Source organism: Pinus tabuliformis, chromosome 1_2, assembly GCF_031772625.1.
Source record: "Pinus tabuliformis cultivar Carrire ecotype Pingquan chromosome 1_2, CPIR1, whole genome shotgun sequence".
NCBI lineage: Eukaryota > Viridiplantae > Streptophyta > Pinopsida > Pinales > Pinaceae > Pinus > Pinus tabuliformis.
In genome coordinates, this window is record NC_142298.1 from 1282272298 (window position 1) to 1282288306 (window position 16009).

The following is a 16009-nucleotide window of genomic DNA, read 5'->3' on the forward strand; positions in this document are numbered from 1 at the left end:
CATGTACAGCATTGCAGCACAGATAGTCATCCTACCAAAAGGATGATGATTTCATCAAGATCATCAGTCTACCATCAGACGATTGTCTGTCCTATGTACATAAAAATGAATTTATAAAGCTGAGTATGGGAATGCCCGCCTCGGCTAGATCATGAAAACAGTATGAAAATAATGTATTGTATTTTATCTTATTACAGGTCTCCTCCCAGCATTGAAAGAACTTCGGATCCTCCTAATAAAGCATTTCACCCGATAAACGGCCTCATACTTTACGGGGCAACTGTTATAGACATTTTTGTGCCTTACAGATTTAAGCATGAAATGTCCATAATCCAAGGGATCCAAAGTCCCTAAATATTTTGTTCCAGCTCCTAAAGAAACAAGGTCAGCAAATGACAGCTTCTCCCAGAATTTCTCCACCAGAAACTGCCCAAAACTAGTCAAATCAGGATCAATTCAGATGCTCCACTAGCTGCCTGCGTTGCAAAGCACCCAAATACATTGGCTAGGTGCGTTGCAACGCAGGTGAATGCACTACCAGGGTGCGTTGAGCGGGAAATGACAAATGGCAAGCTCATTCAACGAGGTGGAAAGACAATGGAAGCTTCCAGAATCTTCTCCAATGACACTTGCCTCACTGAATTCGACCAGTGATGAGTAAGAGGCTCTCAACCTCCAAGTGGAAGCAAGAACTGACAGAGAGAAGCCACAAGTCAAAACATAAGCTGACTCATCCTCTCTGCTTACATCTATATATGGATCCCTCACCCAGAGATCCAGGAGGCTGGAATTTTGTACTTTGCAGAGAATTGTTGTTGGTTTGAGATTGAGATTAGTGCATTGGGTGATTTATGCTTTGTTGGAGGTGAGGAAGGGATTCCTTTGCTGGGTGGTAGATGCTGGATCGGGACTCACTTGGTTGTATCTCCTCTTGGACTTTCTTATTATATCAATAAAACTATTTGAGTTTCTCCTACATGCTGTGTATCAATGATGCTTTGTTATATTTGCATGTTTAGCTTAAATCTGATCCTAAGCTAGTTATGAATGTAAATCTATGTCTTTTGTGTAGTTTTCCTCTTCTGTGATCTTGCAGGAACTTGGTGAAGCTGGGCCAGTAAGGGAGCAGGCAGCGGGAAGCGAACAAAGAGAAGAGTGATTGGATCAACAAACTAGTGCAAGACACAGGTTAGTTACATCCTTCCTCTTCGTTTACATTTCATAAAGAAGAATACGAAAGTAAGTTTTCCTTGTTTGTTGCTAAGGCACTATCACACCTTAGAGTGGGATAGGGGCGTTCTGAATAGATACTTTTCCCAACAACAGGGCTAAACCCCCCCCTTCGTGAACCCCCCCACTGTGCAATCGATGCAATGAAGGGGGGGCTCCACCCCCCCTTTAACCTCCTGGTTCACTACGTAGGTTAGTCATGGAAAGAATATAACACAACCCAACATTCTCCCACTTGTTGTTTTCTTTCCATAGGGGGCTGTTGTTGGGAAAAGTATCTATTCAGAACGCCTCTATCCCACTCTAAGGTGCGACAGTGCCTTAGCAACAAACAAGGAAAACTACTTTCGTATTCTTCTTTACGAAATGTAAACGAAGAGGAAGGATGTAACTAACTTGTGTCTTGCGCTAGTTTGTTGATCCAATCGCTCTCCTCTTTGTTTGCTTCCCACTGCCTGCTCTCTTACTTGTCCAGCTTCACCAAGTTCCTGCAAGATCACAGAAGAGGAGAACTACACAAAGACATAGATTTACATTCATAAAAAGCTTAGGATCAGATGTAAGCTAAACATGCAAATATAACAAAGCATCATTGATACACAACATGTAGAAGAAACTCAAATAGTTTTATTGATATAATAAGAAAGTCCAAGAGGAGATACAACCAAGTGAGTCCCGATCCATCATCTACCTCCCAGCAAAGGAATCCCTTCCTCACCTCCAACAAAGCATAAATCACCCAATGCACTAATCTCAATCTCAAAACCAACAGCAATTCTCTGCAAAGTACAAAATTCCAGCCTCCTGGATCTCTGGGATGAGGGATCCATATATAGATGTATGCAAAGAGGATGAGTCAGCTTATGTTTTGACTTGTGGCTTCTCTCTGTCAGTTCTTGCTTCCACTTGGAGGCTGAGAGCCTCTTACTCATCACTGTTTGAATTCAGTGAGGCAAGTATCATTGGAGAAGATTATGGAAGCTTCCATTGTCTTTCCACCTCGTTGAATGACTTTGCCATTTGTCATTTCCCGCTCAACGCACCCTGGTAGTGCATTCAAGTGCGTTGCAATGCACCTAGCCAGTGTATTTGGGTGCTTTGCAACGCAGGCAGCTAGTGGAGCATCTGAATTGATGCTGATTTGACTAGTTTTGAGCAGTTTCTGGTGGAGAACTTCTGGGAGAAGCTGTCATTGGTTGACCTTGTTCCTTTAGGGGTAGGAAAAACACTTTTAGGGACTTAGGATCCCTTGGTTTATGGACATTTCATGCTTATAGTTGTAAGGCACAAAAATGTCTATAACAGTTGCCCCCTAAAGTATGAGGCCGTTTATCGGGTGAAATGCTTTATTAGGAGGATCCGAAGTTCTTTCAATGCTGGGAGGAGACCTGTAATGAGATACAACACAATACATCATCTTCATACTATTTTCATGATCTAGCTGAGGCGGGCATTCCCATGCTCAGCTTTATAAATTCATTTTTATGTACATAGGACAGACAATCGTCTGATGGTAGACTGATGATTCTGATGAAGTCATCATCCTTTTGGTAGGATGATTATCTGTGCTGCAATGTTGTACATGTCAATGTTTTTATTTTTCCTGAATATATATCGCAGCTCGGATGGATGAAACTAGATCCGGGGTCTTCAATCTCGTCCGATATTCACTCTAAGTACAAGTCAATCCATGTGAGAAATGTTTTGAAGTCGAACATGGAAAGACATTGCTTGATTACCAGTCAATGATGTAAACTGTTAACAAGCGCGAGAGGAATCAACGATAATGATAATGACCCTCAAGGTACTGCAGTACAATTCACGTGGTGTGAATAAAGGACTTGGCGTCGAACACCACACAAAATCTTTCGGTCGAAGGTCATTGATGTATACCTGTCGCCGGAAGTGAGAAACTTGCCATTGAGGCATGCAAGCTTCAAAGTACTGAAGGGGTGTTCCTAGATCAACTTCTTGGATAATGAGCTGATGTCGACAAGAAGTGATCCATCAAAGAAGGGCCTTGATGTATCCCACATCAATGACACGGAACGGAGCAAATGATTTTGATGGAGGTGAAAACGATCTGATGATATATGGTTCAGGGTGGCGGCCATGAAAGAATGAAGTATAACGTATGGTAGTGGATGGGACACGGGTGACTTCTCTGGATGACTTCTCTTGAACATATCGGCGACACTTATATGATGGATTGGTAGCATTTACCCCAAAGGTGGATGGTATGGCGAGACCATGGTGATGTGGCCGGTGAATGAAACAACCCAACCCGACTCAGGTACGGAGTGGAAGTGTCATGTTCAAGAGCGACTTGCTACCAATAAAGATTCTTTGAGTTTCTTCCCAATTTTTCCCTAGTCATTGCTGACCAGTACCTCTTTATTTTTTTCAAGCTTGAGGAGGATAACATATGCTTGTTCTATAATTTTCCCTTCGGGCAAACCCATCGCTATGTTTTAACGAGCCTAGCGATAGTGAAACTCGTTCTCGTCTAAAGACAAGTTTGTCACTATTAATGTTTTTAACGAGTTTAACGACAAAGATAACTCGGTCCTTTTCATTTTTAGAGAGTCTGAAAAGGAACGTAAAGGTAACTCTGGAAGTCCTTTTTGGTCATCTAATCCCTTAAGTCTGAAAAAGTATAAAACAATACAGAAGAGATGAATTTTCGATAGTTTTAACGAGCCAAACAAAACAAGCGCTCGATCTTTTTGTGCAATAATCCCTCAGGTCCAAAAAGATTAAAATCTAGAGGAGGGATAGCACTTCCGATCGCTTTAACGAGCTGGAAGGCCAAAACTCGGCAATCTTTTCATATTTTACAAGTCAGATAAAAAGAGCTTAAAGAAGACTCGTCTTTTGAGAAACGAGTGATAAAATGGGTAGCAGCTGATTCCAGGTAAGGGTTGGAATTTTCCAATCACGGCAGTGTCACAAGGATGGCTAGTGAAATCACTCTTCGCAGCTGTTCCTCAAAATGGGTAAACAATCAAACGGAGGTGAATGATCGGCCAATGGAAAAGTGGGGGTGACGGTGCAAACACGACCAAGGCTTTAATGGCTGATAATGTTACATTCACGGTGGTTATTTACCGAAGGATAGTTCATTTTTTAACGAGCTTAAACGCGGATTGAAACACTTGCTCGGTCTTATGTTTATTTTTTAACGAGCATGAACTATGTGCTAAAAGTGCTCGATAACATGGTCTAGTTTTGATTTTTTACCATAAATAGCTTTGCCTTTTCAAAGATAGTACTGTACTTTCAATTGCTTCATCAAACTAGTTAGAAATGAACAACATTTGCTTGAAAATGAGATTAAAACGCTAATATTTTACTTTGAACTATGTAAAAAGCAATTAAAAAGTGTTTTTACCTCTCATTTTACCATTTCATTTGAACTTGGTTTGTTGGAGCTTTGGAGGTGCCTCTTCCCCCTTGATTTTCATCAGCTGATTTCGGGAGATTCTGTGGACGATTCTTGGCGCCGTCTGGACCAGGTAGGAGCTAAACCTGAGCTCTTTCATTTCATGGTTTCCTTTCTGCATTCTGTGCTTCATTCTCTGCTTTTCTGAGCCCCTGGGGTTTGATGGGTTCGTTCTGCCATCAACGCACCCTGGGCATTCGAAACCTGCGCTGAATGTTGACCATTATGAAGGCAATTTGACATTCAACGCAGGTGGAACACTGTGCAGGTGCGTTGGGCGTAGAAAAGGAATTTGTTGCACAGTTTTTGATGAAAATTTTTTCCTGTTTCTCATCAAAATCAGGATCTAACTCCTCTCTTGTTTGTTTTTCAGAGATCTCGGAGCAAAATGACCCTTACATGGTGAGAACGAGAACATGAAGAAGAGGACATGATTGCCCTACATGATCCGGTTACAGTGAACGCGCTGTGGAACTGTGGCTTGCTGAAGTTCTTCCGCATCTCTAGCATGAGACAGCAGATCAACCTACTGTAGTATTTGCTCGATGCTTGGGATCCTATCAATCAAGTTTTCCAGATTAGGGGAAAATCTATCCCCTTGACTGCAGTAGACATTCACTTCTTAACTGGCTTGTCGAGGCAGGGTGCCCCCATCTCTTTGTCCGGTTCGGCCCGAGGGAGTGACTCTGTGAGAGATTATGTCCGCCAGTATTGCAGGGAAGGATCTCAGCCGAGTAAAGACGGCAAGATAATCATCTGTGATGTCATTGACAGGTCCCTTAGGTCTATCCTGTTTATTTTTGGTAGGATGGCTGGTAGTGCGTCTCTTCATGTAGCCAACAGATTCTATATGCAGCATGCCTTGGAATGTCTCTAACCGAAAATATTCAACTGGTGTGATGCAGTACTTCTTGTGATGAAAAGTCAGTTGACCAAGATAAAGGACGGGAGGTTGAAGAACTTTGGGTTCAGTTCTATTTTGACCGCCTTTGCCTTGAAGAAGATACCACTGATGCAGCCGCAGTACATTGCACTAGACTTACCTTCTCCTACTGAACCACGCATGCAGAGATGGGTTGACCATATGTCTAGGCATGCTGGTCAATCTCAGATTTCTTTTTCTGATACCTTCTTCAGGTGGTTTGATCATCAGGATATGGTCTATTCCGAGTATCCATATGCCGGCATGGACTTCCGGGGTGATCCGGATTTAGTACTGCCTGATAGCGAGTAGTGGGGCGCTATTGGTAAAATCTTTGACCATATCACTGTTTACTGTTTTTATTTATAATGTCCTTGTGATTTATTCTATCAAGACTTTAATCAAACTCATGTGTGCGTGCAGATGTTGGTCCTGTTCGTCCAGTACTTCGCCTGAGAGTGTCAGCCGTTTCCCCAGCAGGAGAGGCCGCCGGGAGGGTTATCCTTTGTGACCTTGATGTGGCCGAGACTCTCACAGCTGTGCAGGAGCAGGTTGAGAGCCTTAATCTCGGTATTCCAGATGTGAGGATCGACGAGCTACCTTTGCAGTTACAGCGGCATACTACTGGTGTGCCTAGACGATGGAATCGTCTCTTACGCATGATCGCACAGGCTGTGACTTGCTATCACGAGCATCATTAGACTAGGGTGCCCCCTAGAATTTTGAGTTTTTGGGTCATGTGACCGATTTTGTCTTGGTTACATAACATTATATGTAAACCATAAACAACTATATATGTATTTTTTATTTTTGGAGTTTTATTCTGATTGACTTATGTGATCCACATGTAGAACATTGATGATGTGTTTCTTTTTATAAATGTTGCAAATGCCTATCTAACACATAATTTGCTAATGAGTCGGTTAATGTGTTTAAGTTTCTGGATATATGCTGGTATTGAATAAGATCAAATTGTCTTTCCAAAATCTTAACCCTTAGGACATGCGATAAATAGCTGGGTTTCAGATGGAATATATACCATTGAGTTGTAGTATTACAAGCTGTGAGTCTAGCCTGACGATTAGCCGACGTATACCATGAGTGATGGCATCAGAGAGAAGTTCTATCAACGCACTATATTCAGCAATATTTTTTGTTGATTGACCAATACATACACCTCTGAAACTTACTAACTCGCCGCTTGGATCAAAAATGGCCCAGGCTGCGGAGGACAGGTTCCACGAACTACGACTCGCTCTGTCGGCATATCCAACACATGGTTCCAATGGGTTTGACATCTGCAATAAATGTAAAAAGGTGGATTACTCGACCAAAACAAACACTCTTAGCGAAAACAAAAATATAACAAAAGCATATTGGTCACTACTAGGTGTAGTAACGCTTGAGGTACAACCCATTACGGGGTTGCGGCAGTGGAATTCCGTCGTAATCCATCAACTCGTAGGTTCCTTTTGCTAACACCCATTTGACAATGTAGGGGCCCATCCATAAAGAGTTAAATTTACCTGCTCCCAATTTGTCGGATTCTTGGTCGTAAAGCAGGACCAAGTCACCTTCCGAGAAGACACGGGGTTTGACATTTTTGTCGAACTGTGCCTTGACTCGTTTCTTATGGGTTTCATTAGCCAAAGCGGCATCACGACGAGTTTCATCCAATTGGATTAATTCCAAGAAACTGGCCTCTTCTTCCGAAGTTCCGGGGAGGAGATCGATTGCGAGTTTAAGAGATGATATTTCGCACTGGACTGGTAAGACTGCTTCCAGGCCATATACCAGTTGAAAGGGTGTGAACCGGTTGCATTTCTTACCGATGTTTGGTAAGCCCACAAGGCTGAGTATAGGATTAGGTGCCACCTTCTTTTGTGAACTCTGATCATCCTTTGCAACATACACTTCAGGACCTTGTTGATCGCTTCAACTTGTCCGTTGGCTTGCGGATAATACGGAGTAGAGCTGTCGTGAGACAATCCTAGTTTGGCAGCTAATTCGAGCATCATGTGATTGCGAAAATGTGATCCATGATCCATGACTATAGCCTGTGGTACGCCGAATCTGGCGACTACATGATTGAAAAAGAAAAGGGCAGTTGTTTCACCAGTGTTATCTAATGTAGGCATCGCCTCGGCCCATTTGGTAAAATAGTCCACGACGACTATGATATACCCATGCCCCTGGTCGAGGTGGGGTTACATGTTAAGTTTCGCTCGGAATCCACCGTATTTACAGTATTTGATAGGAATTCAAAAACGGAAGGATGATATAGGTCATCTTGAGTATCTTCTTCATAATCCGGAAGAAAGGAACGATGGTGGCAATCACTCCATGGGGCTCCTTCAATCAACATTGATTGTACAATTCCTTCGTCGGTTCCATGCACTCGCGACCAAGGATCTGAAGGGGTACCATATTCTCTAGACCTATCTACCCAAACGCTTGATGAGCATTGATTCGAGTTTGCCTCCCATGCTAGAAACATTGATTGCTATAGTATTTCTATTGGGCTAGGGGGCAAAACCATTGCATGATCCATGTTGACATCGTTTTCTGAGATCTTTGCGGAAGATATCATATTGCAGGTTACTATCGACGCTACTTCCGCCAAATTGATTGGAGGTTGAAGAGCGAAAGTTCCCATTAGTATAGGATCTTTTAGTAGGACTACTCCGATATTCTGAAGCGAATGGGGGCTTCCATGGATCATGGGAATGCTTCCTGTAACTTGAGAACCATTGGGGAGGAAGTTTTGTTGATCGACGATTGTAATCCCGCCTTGAAAGGGAAATTCAATCTTTCTAAAATAGGTCGACACAACAGCTGCCATGGCGTATATCCATGGTCTTCCTAATAGGATGTTGTAATCAAGATTCCCATCGATGATTTCAACATCTATTTCTACTGTTTTTCCCCCTAGTTCAACTTTCAAGTTATTTAGGATACCATACAGGGTATATGTCCTTCCGTCAAATGCTTTTAACGTCGTCAAAGATCGCAACAAGGTTGGAGATCCTAAAGTTTTCCAGCAACTCATCGACATAATACATGTAGATGCCCCCTCATCAATAATTGTTCGATGAACAGTTTTGTTGAGGGTTTTCACTTGAATAAGGAAAGCTAGTTGAGCTGGTAACTGAGGATTGTATCCTTTGTGGTCGAAGGATACAAGATTGGAATCCTTAGGATCAACCCCACCAATGGCTGATAACAAAACCTGCCTTTGGGATGGGCAATTTTGTAGTACTTCAAGAGTCGACATAGCGGATGGCGATTGGGCCAAATCTTCCACTATGTTATGATGATGTGCCGCTCTAGCGCGGGGATTAAATGACGACTTGTGTACTACTCCCTTTGGTGGTTTTATTGTTAATTCAGGAATGATGGGTGGTACAACTTTTGTCGAAGTTGTTGTCGAACTACTTGGTTGATCTTTTTCCTTGTCATTCGACAGCTGCGAATTCCCGTAATCTTTTTTCCTTGTCGAAATGAAAGCATCATTTTGTTGCTTCGAAATCGACAACATTAGCACTTGAGACGGGGAAGCATTTCCACTATCAACCAGATTTGTTCCTGGATTTGGAAACGGATCAGTTAACACAGCTGAGGTTTTCGAACTCTTAAAGAATCTTTTAAGCTCAACTTTGTATGGACATTGTGAGGTCCAATGATCCTCATCACATATCTGACACCCTGAGGGGGGTTTCCTATTTCCAGGAGGGTTTGAAGAAGTTTTTTCAGGAGATGACTCACCCTGTTTCTTCTTCTTCCCTTTGCCTTGTTTCTTCTTGCTTCCTGGTTGTTTGGTTTCTTTTCCCTTATCTGTTGATACGGCATTTACTTCCGAAGCAAGAATTTCATCTTTTGCATTTTGATCTGAGACCTTACGGGCTTTCTTGGACGTAACCTTTGTCGATTTCGCGTTTGTCGTGCCAATCATGCCATCGCCGGCGTGAGAGTCATTGTTTTATTTAGGAGGAGGAGGAATTGAGAATTCCAGTCTAGGGGCGTCACGTATTTTGTCGTAGAGCGTGCCGGACTGAGTATAGATCAAGTCCAGATATTGTGCACGAGCTATAAATTGCTCTTCTGTTACAACTCCCCCCTTTGCCACATCTTCCGTGATGGAAGGTAGTAAGGACTTGATAAACCATTCAGCTAATAGCTGATCGGGAATGTACGTTTTTACCATCCTACGATGACGTCACCACTCATGTATATGATCAGATATGTGAGTGGCCGTTGTCTGTTTGAAGTTGGTGAGGAGTTCCGTTCCCGTCTCATACCTTATTGGTAATTGAAAATGGGTTAAAAAAGTTGTGGCTAAGGTACTGAAATTGTCGAACGAAGCTCTAGGCAATTCAATATACCATTTTGCCGCTGGACCCATTAACGTCCTCTGAAAAAGGCGAAGCCTTATCGAATCATCATTTAGGGTGTTTGATGAACACCATAGATGAAATGTCATCACGTGATTCGATGGATCTTCACCCAGATTTCCATTAAATTTAGGAATATCTGATGGAAGTTTATGCGGAATCGTTGGCCACCAAGGGGTGTAAGCAATTGGATCGTTTGTTAACTGGTGTAGATCAGGTAACTCTAGAGTTGCCACGAACGGTAACTATTGATTCAGGTTAGGTGAAGCATACCCAGGATACGATGGAATCGCCTGAGCAGTTGGCCTTTGCATACCAGCATAATGCAGTTGATGCTGGTATGACTGATACGGTTGGTGGACATGACCATTGTAAAATGGTTGTTTTTGACCGTTTTGAATGTATGGTTGTCCACTGTTCGCAAAGATCTGCTGCTCAGAACCTTGGTATACTTGTTGGAATTGTGGTTGAGTCACAGGGTTAAGGGGTTGTTGCATTACAACTTGAGAAATCTGAGGTTGGCATACAACAGGCAGCATTTGAACCTGTGACACCATCACAATAGTTGGTGTAGTCGGGATGTTCGACATAGGTACACATTGTTGCATTGAATACACAAACCTTGGTTGTTCGGGTAGTATAGGTACCCAACCACTTGATGGAACTCTAGTATAACCTGAATATTGTTGTGAACTCCCGTACGGATATCCTCTCAGAGGTGGTATTGAAAGGGCGTAATGCCCCCCATACGGTGGTAATCCAGAACTAAAGGGAATTGTTTGCCCTTGGGGACCGGACTGCCCAAATTGACCTCCAAATGGATCAATTTGTTGAGCTTCAACATAAGAGTTCCCGGGTATAATTCCGGATGAACAAACAAGAACGGACCATACTGTCGAAATAGCCCCTGAGTGGGCTCTTTCTAGTGGTTGAGAGCTAGTTGGGGCAGATGGTATGCCGGCGAACATTGTCGGAGTGATGGCAGGGATTTCTGTTGTCGCTGTGTCAGTCGACACAGTCCTAGATGTTGACGGTTGTTCAGACATTTGGAGTCTATCCAAAAGATTACCTAGTGATTCTACAGGAACTTCCGTTGGTGTTAGACTAACTTCTGATGTCGAAGGAAAAAGAGTGACCCCGACTCCAAAATGTGTTGGAGTACTTGCTTGTGGATCTTCTACAATTTCTTCGATCGCAATCAAACCAGGCGGAAGGGGAAGACCGTCAAGTCCGTAAAATATTTCTGGTGCCGAAGAAGGGGTTGAATCGACAGCTACAGATGTTTGAAGAGCAAGACTCTCCGAACCGGTTGCAAATGGAACTGGTTCAGTAACGCAAGTGCTTACTCTTAGACTAGGATCAGTATCGCTGTCCCTCTGTGGCTGTCGAACTTCTTCTGTAGAGGCAGGGTTTCCAGAAATTTTTGGAGTAACTGGAATCTCGGATGTTGTTGGAACACTTGTTCTAACTTTAATAGGAGATTTCGAACCGGTTAAACGAGTTCGCTTTGTCCGTACTGTTTTCGATTCCGGAGACAAAGACGGTTGACTCGTAAGCCTCCGCGAACGACGGGGTTTCAATTGACTTTCTTCCACGATTGCGGATTACTCGATCAACTAAAATAAAAGGGGGAAATGTGTTTCCGAATTAAATAAATTTTAGACGCTTTAAACACAACTTGTTTTTTCAGTTTTTAAGAGTCAAGAAAAAACAAAAGATGATTCTAGTCTCCTTCGATTTTTAATGAGCCTGAAGTGACAAGTGCTTAGATGGACCTTTTCTGTTAAGGAGTCTGAAAAGGAACGAAAGGGACTGCTCTGGAGATCTAGGTAGAGGGTGTGCCAAACCAATCGCAAAACCGTAGAATAATTTTTAGGGTACGGGCGGTCAATCTTCCCAAATGCTGTGTTCAGTGCATTGCGATCAGTAGGGCGGCCGACACGAGATTCCTATGGATAAAGGTTTTATGCCTATAGGGGTCTCCCAATATATATGCGACGGTACATGGGAGCACAATCCATACTGGCACTTATCATCTCACAGTGGAGGAATCACCCAACCAACAGTGAGGACAACAGTTACCAGGCTTTACGACGCCAGAACACGTCTCTAGCCTAGACCTCTATGTTGTGCGTTAAGTTACAAAGCGTTGTTAAGTTCATTCAATTTATTTTAGGTTGATATTTCTTAGAATTTTTCATTTTTGGATCACCACGAGATGTAGATGTAATTCCTAAATGTAGTCTAAAGATGATAAGCAAGCTTTTATCTCTTTTCAACAATGAAAATCCTAGCTACAAGGGGAAAAGAAAGACACAATCTTTTCTCAAAGAGCAAAGAGCACGCTCTAAATGCACTTTTACTAAATCAAGCCATACAAACTGTCAAAATGCAAATGCACTTGTGCATGTATTTGTTTTTCACTTTCTTAATATTGATGCCTAAAAAGAAAGTTGTTGTACAAATTTGAATTCGATTTCAAGTGAAAAACACAAACAAGCTTCTTTTCGAAATAAAAAAGGTAGAGACGATTACGACACTTTATGATTTTGAAGTAAACACTTGTTTCGACACTAGAAATTCAAAAATTCAATCCAAAGACAAAAGTAAAAGCATAATCAACTGTCAACAGCAAACAAACTTACTCCTAAGATCAAAACGACACTTACGACAGATCTGGATCTAAGGGCGACAGTATGACTAGTTTACTTTTGCAATGGGAAACTGTAAATGACGTAACAAATACACAAAAACAAATACAGTTTCTTTTATACAACTGAGGCGGAATCAAGGCAAAGAAAAGGGGTTTTCAGATAGGTACACACACTGATAACAGGCTGCAAAAATCAGAGATAAAACTGAACAAAATGAAGCAAAGAACCTCAGCTGCACAGGGCAAAGGCTAATCAACGCACCTGTTGCACAGAGAAACTGAATTGCAGCGCAGGTAGCCCTCTCGGGACCTGCGTTGAAATGCAGAACCCCTTCACAGAGCCTGCGCTGAAGCAGAAACGAGAATTTCTTCTGGGTTCTGGGTCACGGTTTGTAGTTTAATCTATGGTTTTTGGCCGGATAAAAGCAATCAAATGTGCACAATCAGAGGGTTGATTTAAAGGAGGACTAAGAGCTATCACAAAGGGCAATTAGAGCATTTGTGGATCAACTATTCAGATCATAAACAGGCCCAGTGAATGGACTAGAGTAGCAGATCTCTACTTTGCATTTGTAAATGGCAAATGCAGTTCGATTCGCCACTCCTGAGTTTATGAGATGAACAATAGAAACACAAATAAACTAACTAGACACGGTCCCCAACGGAGTCGCCATTTTGTTGTTGGGAAAAGTATCTATTCAGAACGCCCCTATCCCACTCTAAGGTGTGACAGTGCCTTAGCAGCAAACAAGGAAAACTACTTTCGTATTCTTCTTTACGAAATGTAAACGAAGAGGAAGGATGTAACTAACCTGTGTCTTGCGCTAGTTTGTTGATCCAATCGCTCTCCTCTTTATTTGCTTCCCACTGCCTGCTCTCTTACTTGTCCAGCTTCACCAATTTCTTGCAAGATCACAAAAGAGGAAAACTACACAAAGACATAGATTTACATTCATAAAAAGCTTAGGATTAGATTTAAGCTAAACATGCAAATATAACAAAGCATCATTGATACACAGCATGTAGAAGAAACTCAAATAGTTTTATTGATATAATAAGAAAGTCCAAGAGGAGATACAACCAAGTGAGTCTCAATACAGCATCTACCTCCCAGCAAAGGAATCCCTTCCTCACCTCCAACAAAGCATAAATCACCCAATGCACTAATCTCAATCTCAAAACCAACAACAATTCTCTGCAAAGTACAAAATTCCAGCCTCCTGGATCTCTGGGATGAGGGATCCATCTATAATGCATGCAAAGAGGATGAGTCAGCTTATGTTTTGACTTGTGGATTCTCTCTATCAGTTCTTGCTTCCACTTGGAGGCTGAGAGCCTCTTACTCATCACTGGTCGAATTCAGTGAGGCAAGTGTCATTGGAGAAGATTCTGGAAGCTTCCATTTTCTTTCCACCTCGTTGAATGACTTTGCCATTTGTCATTTCCCACTCAACGCACCCTGGTAGTGCATTCAAGTGCGTTGCAATACACCTATCCAGTGTATTTGGGTGCTTTGCAACGCAGGCAGCTAGTGGAGCATCTGAATTGATGCTGATTTGACTAGTTTTGAGCAGTTTCTGGTGGAGAACTTCTGGGAGAAGCTGTCATTGGTTGACCTTGTTCCTTTAGGGGTAGGAACAACACTTTTAGGGACTTAGAATCCCTTGGTTTATGGACATTTCATGCTTATAGATGTAAGGCACAAAAATGTCTATAACAGGGGCCACAGGAGAGCCTAGTCATTTTTCCAACCCTGAAATGCCCATTGTTTCTCTACACCAGGAGAACTTCTTAGAGCTCACAGATTTTTTCAATGCATCTGTAGTATTCTTCAAAGTTTCCACCTTTACCAGCAACACCCTTTTTTCTTCTATCATATCCCTCACAAAGTGATACTGAACATCAATGTGCTTTGTCTTTGAATGATATGCAGGGTTCTTTGCCAAGAAAATTGCACTTTGGCTGTCACAGTCTATCCTTATAGCTCCCTATACTAACCCAATACTTGAACACAATCTCTACAACCAAACTGCTTCCTTTCTTTCATGAGTGGCTGCCATGTATTCTGCCTCTGTTGTTGATAGTACCACTACTGATTGTTTCTTACTCATCCAACTGATTGCACCTCCAAATAGGTTAAACACACACCCACTTGTAGATCTTCTCTGATCCAAATCTCCAGCCCAGTCTGCATAAACAAAGCCACGGATATCCAAAACTCTGTCCAATCCTGGTCTTCCTTGGTAGCACAAACCATAATCACTAGTGCCACGCAAATACCTGAAAACCCACTTCACTGTTGTCCAATGTTCCTTCCCTGGTTTTGACATAAGGCTACTCAATACTCCCACTGCATGTGCAATTTCTGGTCTATTACAGACCATTGCATACATCAGGCTACCGAATGCACTTGCATATGGAACACGGGACATATCCTCTTCCTCTTCTTGGGTCTTGGGACATTGTTCAGCAGATAACTTTACACCTACAAGAATAGTAACCGTCACCAGTTTACTATCCTACATAATAAACCTCTACAGTTCTGTCTTGACATACTTCCTCTGGCTTAACCAGAGCTTCCTCTTTGTCTGATCTCTTTTAATTTCCATGACCAAAATATAGTTTGCAGCACCAGGATCTTTCATGTCGAATTTGGAGGACAATTGGGTCTTCAAATCCTAGATCATTTCTTTGTCATTTCCAACTAGCAACATATCATCCACACACAAGACCAGATAAATAACACAATCACCAATTAATTTAAAATACACACAATGATCTTCTTTGCTTCTGGTGAAGCCAAGTCCCCGTATAAATGTATCAAATTACTGATACCACATCCTTGGTGACTGTTTTAACCCATACAGAGACTTATTTAACTTGCATACCGGTTCTTTCTTACCCTTCACCGCAAAGCCTTTAGGTTGCTTCATGTAGATCTCCTCTTCCAAATCCCCATGAAGAAATGTTGTCTTCACATCCATCTATTCTACCTCAAAATCAAAAGCAGCAACAACATATAAAAGTAATCTAATAGAAGTTACCTTGGCAATAGGAGAAAAAATATCACCAAAATCAATTCCTGGCACCTGGGAATAACCTTTTGCTATCAACCGAGTTTTGTATTTCTCCACCTTTCCTTCTGCATTTGTCTTCTTCTTGAACACCCATTTGCTGCCAATGGGTTTCCTTCCAGCCAGCAACTCCACCAGATCCCAGGCCTCATTTTTGTGCAAAGATTCCATTTCATCAACCATAGCCTCTTTCTAGAGCTTTCTATCCTCTAAATCTACTTCTTCCTTCATAGCTCTGGGATCATCATTAGCAATAGATAAAGAAAAATCTGAACGGAAAGGATATGGACTATACCT